Below are 8,382 nucleotides of genomic sequence, written 5' to 3' on the forward strand. Positions count from 1 at the left end.
TGAGACAGAATACGGGTTCCCAACCGGTGGTCAGAGGTGATGATTTTTTGTTTGATTAATTTTAAGTGAGCGTGCAGAGAAAACAAAAGGCACAAAAGCAATCAGCTTATAAGCCAATTTATTAAATGCTGCCCCAACCTGGGTGCAGACCAAGCTGCCTAACTTGCCTAGAAGCCAAGGAATCCACTTTCCCTCAAACACTTCAAACTGCAGAAGTGTTCACTTGAAAAATTCAGAAAGGAAAATGGAGTAATGTCAAGAGAGCTTTCAGTCTGGCAAGAAGCCAGAGTATGTTCCATGCTCCTCCCTCCCTGGAGAGGTGCCCATGTGAACTGGCTGGTGTCCCCTGCATGCATCCCACCTGTTGCACTGATGTCCCCATGAGAAGAAGATGCTTCTCTTATCTTCCACTTGATGGCAAGATGTGTTAATTAACTCTGCCAGCAGCCAAAATCTAGGAAAGAGTGAAAGAAGGGAGGAAGGGAGCAATAGTAAAAAAGGAGATGACAGGAGGAAGGGCAGGAGCAGAGAGCCCAGGTTTGCTTAGGTAATATGTGATCAGGCTTGGAAGCAAGAAGTGGTCTGGAAGAATAGTGACTGTGATAAGTATAAAAACATTTTGGTTTAAATGTGAAATATTCAAAGTAAAACTCTAAGAATTGCATCAAGTATAGAACTCCAAAATGAGTCATCTTGCCTGGAGGACCATGGGCAGAGGAATGAGACCTGGTGCTTTTCCTAGCGCACATGAATTTCTGCATGGGCAAACCTGGACCATAAGCAGCAGGCTGGGTCCAAAAAGGAACTCTCTCGTTCAGTGCGCAGAAGCAAAAGTTTTATCTTGGTGATAAGATCTGCAGAGGCATTCTTCAAGTGAAGGCAAGAGCATCAAGCTTTCATGGGGTGCATCACCAAAGTGCAGCTCTGACTTATACAGGACTGGTACACAGAAATAGAAACTTGCTTTTAGCATGATTCTAACCACGCCTTCTTCTATCAGCAAGAATGGGATCATTAAAGACAATTCTACTGTTCTGCAAGGACAGATTGATACTCCATGCATCTTTTAAGCTTTTATTTCTATATTTCACCTTGTCCCCAAGTAAATAGGTCACAAAATGTATGAATCTAACTGGCAGGCTTGCAAATTGACTGGACTGAAGACTGGGTAGTTGCAGAATTTATAATAGACAGTACGTATGTGGAGTCATATTGAGAAAAATGCACTGTGATACCTGACATTTTTACAATTTAAATTTTTCCCAATAAATCTCATAGTGGATAAGTACAGGAATGTGTTGAAGAACCTTGCCATGTTCATTATTTACAACCGCAATTTTTTGGGATATTCACTTTAACTGGATCCCTGTTTGCCTCTATAGTCTCTGACACTTTCTAATTTTTGTTTCTAACTTTTAATGACAGGTAAAAATATATGAAATCACTATTATCATAACCAGCTTATATGTGCAGGGAGAACACTCTATGTAAGATTGTTTTTGGTATTTAAGTCTGAAAAATGTGAAAGAGGAAATGAAGTGAAATGGAAAATTTTGAGAGAAAACTGTGAATGAAAACTTAGAGTTCTGTGAGAGCTGTTGATTAGAAAATTGGTTTTCCTGATTTTCCAATGAGGAAAAAAGATAACTTTGGCTAAAAACTCAAATATTTTAATGGTAAGGTGAAATCTGTAAGGTGACAAATATTAAATGAAAAATAAGATGATGGTAGAAACAAGTGATGACTAGCAAAGCTATGAGTGTTAAGAAGAAATTTGAATATACTAGTCATTAATTTTTGCAGTAGGGTAGCTCACGAGCAGTAAAACTGTTAATGTAGGGATGCTGATGGAGAAAAGACAGGGGTATGGCATTAATATTTCTGTTCTGTATTTGAAAATCAGAACAAGATACTCATAAGAGAAAACAAAGGTTGTAACCACTCTGCTAAGCAACATTCAGTAAGAGAGAAACTAGGAAAAAATCATCAGACCTGAATATCTTGAATGCAAAAGTTCTGAAAATTTTTGCTGGGGGATCTGTAGTCCATGGGAATGAACTTCTAATAATACTTAAAATACCAACAAGATTCAAGAATTCAAAGCATGCAGGAGTTAGGGGAAAGGGGGATAACCCAGTGGATTACAGCAGGTTCCTGTTAAACCCCCACAAACTAAATGGAAAAATTAATATGGTATCTGCCCAACTGGAGATATTCAAGAACAGTGATATAATTAATATGTGCTGTAGGAATCAAGTTCATTTGTAGGAAATAAGTTAATTTAAACAAACTACAGATGAGAAAACAAGATTGGATTATAAAAGTAACTAAGCAGATATAATCTATAGTGGGCATTCTGAAAGGCATTTAACTCTTTAAAATGCATTTAATTTCATATTAATACAAATGGAAGCATCAATACCCACTGTGGTCCCTTTCAACCCTACCCATTCTGTGATTTTGTAAAGAGATCACTTCCAGTGCATTAAGAACTGTTTTTCTGATGTGCCGTATTCCAACAGACTAAGCTATCAATGAAGTAGCAGTTGCCGTGTTAGTGGCAAAGCAAACACATGTGTCAGCAAAGCATGAATATAACAGAGCTGTACCAGTGGTACCTGGAGCCACCGTCTACCCACTTGGAATGCGGAGCCTGCGAGATTCCCTACTACATCAGGTAAAGGTGCTGTGGTAAACCCGCAAGTGAATTGAACCATCCCATCACTGCCCCACATCCTGTACTGTTTTCCTTGGTTCTAATGGTATAATGCAGGCAGCTATAGTTACTTGATTTTCTGCTATCATGCAAAGCAAATGGAGTATCAAATTTCTTAGCTCCTCAAGTCAAGAACTATCTCTGCCTTACTTACCTGTGCAGCGCCAAGCCCTGCGTGGTTGATGCCTGTTTACAAAGGTGTTTTTATGCATGCAGATCATCTGCTGGCACATGTTAGAGGGTGGGTCAGTGAAAAGAACAATATTCATTTGGCTAAGTGATGATTACCTGTTCTGGGCTGGGCTTTTCATGCTCTCAGGGCACTAGTTAAGCCCTTCCTTCAGACACACATTCCTTGCTTTCCTCAGACTTTGGGAGCTACTCACATATTAGCACAGCAAAATTTGTTCTCCTGCTTGTCCCTGGCCAAGATATAATCTGCAGTAGACAGAGACAGTACCACTCGCTTAATGATAGATGCCTTTCAGCTTCCTAAAGCCTTGCCTAAGTGCTTTAGCATGTCTCTACTGGGTGCTGCTCCAGGTGGTCTGGATGATTTGAAACGTCCTACCACCTGTGTGAGGGGTGGTATCAGCTTTGCATTTCAGAAGCCTCTTTTTTGAGAAGCTAATAAAATGTGCAGTATATTGTGGTGTGAAATTTCCCACAGTCCCTGGGGAAGTTTTTAGGACCACCTTCTAGAATTACTGTGTTTACTGGGTTTGGTAGGGATTGTCTTGTTTTGTTTGTTTGTTTTTTCTTTTTCATTTCGTCTAAACTGTATGAACATCTGGGCAGTTATGTACTCAAACAATCATTGGCATATTGTATGCAACTGGTCTATAAATAAATACTTGTTTACACACACAATGAAATCATCACAATGAACAATGACTCCACCTAACAGGTCATCAGTAATCAGTCCATTATAATGTAAAGGACACACATTTTAAATGTTAGTGATATTTTGTAGACTCATATACCAACTTTAAAATTTCAGAGGTGACAGAGAACACTATTATAATTAAAAAAAAAAGTCTCCAAGGACTCACGGTCTACTTCAATTCCAATTACCCTCTGGGCATAACTATATTCATAAGGTTTATCACAGCCAGAAACTTCAGCCAAAAGTTCTTTCCAAAGCTGTGGATAAGGTAACTTCTGCCAAGTATAAGTAAAGACTTTGAAAACGTATGCCACAAGGCAGTTATTCTGCAACCACAGTCCTCTCAGCTAAGAGACCTGAATTGGTTGTTTGCAACATTTAAAATGTTGACAGGGTTGCTCTTAAGGACTATGCATTTTTTAAGAGGTCATATGCTATCATGTGCTACAAAGTCAAAGCATTTCAGAAAAGTATCAATAGCTGAAAATTCACTTAAGAATAACACAGGGTTTACTGACAGCCAGAAATTTTCTGACATCAGTACACTCAAGATTTCATTCACATCTTATAATGGGAACAATGAAAGATTGCCTCTTTTCCTCGTGGCTGTAGCAAAGTGCTGCTTTATACTGTAGTCATATTGAGTGGAAGCATCCTTTGGTCTGAGTCAACACTGAACTCTTGATAAGTAACCCTAAATAAATATTATAGAAATACTTCTCTATGCAATGGTACTACAGTCTATTCTGAAATGCATTTACAGCTCCACATTGCAAAGACATCTAATGCTCAAAGTGCCAGGAAGAAAGTCTCTTCTCCATCGGTTTGTGCTGTGAGGTCAAATTGCAACTTAAACCTGTAGCTCGTAAAAGCATAAGAAAATCTTATGACATCAGAACAAAGGAGTAGTCACTGAAACTCAGATTCTATTTTCTGGTTATCTGCCAAGTCAACAGAGATGAGTACATATAATTGCCTACAAAATTGACTCCATCACCTATTCAAAAATTATACATCCATTTGCATAATCCAAAAGCACCATGTCAGAGCAATCAGCTTTAACTCCCTTTTTCTGTGAGAGTTCTTGAACTCTTACCATGAGTACTGACATTAGCAGTAGCACCTTATACTCTTTTTGAAGCATGAGTGGTTCCTATAATCTTTCATATTGTCTTGATTTTTCTAATGGATTTCAACAGCTTCACTCTAGTGAATAGACTTCTAAATTTGACCTTTATTATTCCAGCTTCACTTTCCTAGGTCTCAAATTCCCAAAGAAGATATTCCAATAAGCAAACTGTAGATAATAAGTACTTATTCTTTTACATGAGCAATTTATATTCCTTTGTGTTCTTATATCAAAATCAACTTGGCTTTACAATCTATCATGTCCATAACTTGACAGCAAGTTATTTTTCCGTCCCATTAATACCCTTGAGGCATTAGAATGGTCCCAGGGTCTAAATTAGTACAAAGAAAATAAAAAGATTCGAAGTTTTTGAGAAATTACTTGATTTTTTCCAGATTCATGGCACTGTCTTTTATATTTACCATAATTTCAAAATTAATCTATTTTTGAACTTTAAAAACATACATTTTGGTTGAAAACATAGAAACACTTTTTAAAACTTTTTTTTTTTTTTTTTCTTTTCCCCGGGAGGCTCATCAAGACTGATCATCTTTCCAAACAGCACTGGTTTTACTTTCATCAAGAAATTCCAAATCAGTTCTAGTTACTTTTATTTTGCAGACTGGATTCATCGTGTGTTGTCATGTCCTGTCCCCCACTCTAAATTTTACTTTCTTCTCATTAATAGTCTGAGTTTTTTTATAACTTTCACACTGAAGTTCTCCTTTTCAGAGTCCCTACATTTGTCTGTGCCAGTAATCATAGTACCTAGTCAGAAAGGAAGGAAACACAGAAAGGGAGCACAGTGGTATTATCTGGCAAATAGTGTGTTGTCAGGGTTCTACTCCGAGGGGCCCGCTCTTACTCCTGGGTCAGCACTCTGGCGTCAGAGACCACACAAGGAAATTTGTAGATCACATGCAATGAATTCCTGGAACTGATGCCAAAAAAAAAATTATCAGAAACACAGGACAGTGAGTGACTGGAACCTTCAAGCTGATCAAAGAGAAAGCAAACCGTTACCTACTTGGAGTTCGAAACATTTCTCAAGGACTTTTATTCTCTTTGACTTTGCAAGAAAACTACCCCAGAATACAGCAGAGATGGCAATGTTGTCAGAAACAATATACCTTCTGTAAAGATTTTGTTAGAGTTTCATGTAAAATGTGGTCCTTATATGCAGAAAACATATATATTTTCTACATTGCAGCAAGCCAGCTTTCTCTCCACAATTACACCCTTTTCACTGCCAAGGAGAAAGTTAAGCTGCTAACAGTCTGACTGGGGAGACCACAGAGCTATTTGACTCTCATCTTCCTATTTCCTCTGATCAGATTTGGCAGCTGGGGACGAATTGCATTAAACTTTGCCTGTATCTGCTGACCCAAATGGTTTATTATGAAGAGAATAACTTCATCAGGGTGGACAAAGAGTGACTGACATAGAAAACCGCAGTTTTGACCAAAGGTTCTGTGAGATTCCTGGCTACAAGGGAAGTGATCAACAGCACATTTCATTCAGCATTCAGAACCACCAACGTAATCCCATTCCAACTTCTGCTTGCTTAGGGGAGATGCACATTTGCAAATCCTCCCAGCTGTTGACTGAAATACTTATCAAGGTCTGGTGCAACACTGCAGCCACATTCAACCTGCCTTGAGATTCAACCTTCTGTGCCCTCTTGCTGGGGTTAGAAGGCTCTTTGGCATCTTGTCTGCAGCCTCCAACTTGTTCTTGCCCTCACCAATTTTAGGATCCATTTTTCGCCATCCTAAGGGTATAAAATGTTACTTGAAATAGCCCTAACACTACTTGGTGTAAGGGAAAGGAAAGAGCATTCTTTACCAAGGAGAATTGCTGGTTATTTCTGTGTCCACTGCTGCTTCAGCATAGATACTGCAAACAGGTCACAAAGCTGATGATGCTCACACCAGCAAGAGTCCTGTACACTGATCCCAGAGGCTGAGGATTATAAGCTCCAACTGACACAGACAGAGGTGCAACACCTACTGAACCACAGCTTATCCCATGTACCCCAGCTGAGATTTTACCATAGCCCAACAAGAGATGAAGCCCTCCCTGCCATATACAAAAATAATTTGTGATTGTCTGAAGACAGTGAGGCCCAGAATGGCTCATTTCTGTGACCCTTACCTAATTTTTGGTGCTTCTATTTTTGGTGCTCACTCCAAAAAAGAAGTCTTGGAAGTCATAAAACTTTTTAAACAGACTTTAAATAGTTTGCTTAAGGCAAATCCACTTAACAGTCAGGAAATGTATGATATCCTCTTTCTTACCTTCTCTCTTTGTACACATTGTCTTTCTCTCCCTATAGTGACAGCTCATAATCCATCCCCTTCTCGTTTTCATGTAATTTAATACAGAGCTTCTCTAAAAGTCAGCCTTTCTGCCTTGCACATTCAGCTACATGTTCCCTTCCCAGCCTTCAAACTTACTTCTGCATCTGGGCTTTACTTGAAGTGTTGCTACTAAAATGATCTCTGCACTTTTCATTGCTGGGTTCAACTATATATCAAAATAAGAATCTTGTCTTTGTCATTAAGGCTTTCCCTTGTTTATTTTTACTCTATATTGCTGATTTGGGTGTTGATGTTATTTTTCTTTCTCTTACCCAAATTACCTTCTCTCCCTGTGTCCTCTCTGCAGCAGGGGGTCCCCTTTGATGGAGTCTGAATTTTCCACACATGCCACATTGTTCCTCTTCACTGGGACCTTGTGAGCCTATGATGTCTAAACATGTAAGAAGTTGTAACTCTAGAAGTGAACACTGAGAATGTGTAAGAAACAGGTAACAAACTGCTGATAATTCTTCAGGAAATCCATATCCCAGGGTAATAGGTCTTCTGCCTCGTTGTTTGGAGAGCTCATGCTCTGAAAGATACAAAGAGCAGTGAGCCTTGCTACTTTCCAAACTGTCTATCTCCCTTACCAATAAATACTTTGCACAAGTTAAACCACTCATAGAACCATCTCATTGCCTTTCCACCTTGAAAAATATGTTCAGAAGCCAAAATAACAAGTTATGAGATTATAGAATCCACTTGCATATTCAAAAATCCACTTGCAATGTGCCATAAGCATAAATATGAACACAGAAGCACTCCCTGCAAATAATTTATATAATGATGTTGAGAGGTATTTGAAAATAAAAATATTTATCTTTTACATACTGTAATGTAAGGCCCACTCTCAGCTTAACTAATATCAAGTAATCACAACTTTATGAATATCCCAATTACTTTTAGGAAGGTGTATAGGGTATTACCAAATAATAAACAATTAATACATCATGTATGCCAACTAACTCATTCCCATTGTAGGAAAGTAAAAAATCCTATAGATTGTGTAAGTTAACATTGCATGGAGGATGATGGTTTGGAGAAGGAACTATTAGAATAAGCAAAATTGCATGGCTAGAAACTTTTTTACCATTCTTAAGACCAGCCTTAAACTTACTAGTTTCTAGTAACTTGTCTACCAATGTCTGTCTGCAAAGAAATGATAAAGAATTTTGTAACAGTGATAGAGTTTCTACTGAAGTTTTATTTTCCTATGAGGAAATTTAATGGTTTTCACATTTCATAGCAAAAAAAAAAAAAAAAAAAAAAAAAAAAAAAAAAAAAAAAAAAA

This window comes from Empidonax traillii, unplaced genomic scaffold (assembly GCF_003031625.1).
Source record: "Empidonax traillii isolate 1590-97213 ecotype Southwest subspecies unplaced genomic scaffold, ASM303162v1 scaffold98:size2021230, whole genome shotgun sequence".
In the NCBI taxonomy this organism is placed as follows: Eukaryota; Metazoa; Chordata; class Aves; order Passeriformes; family Tyrannidae; genus Empidonax; species Empidonax traillii.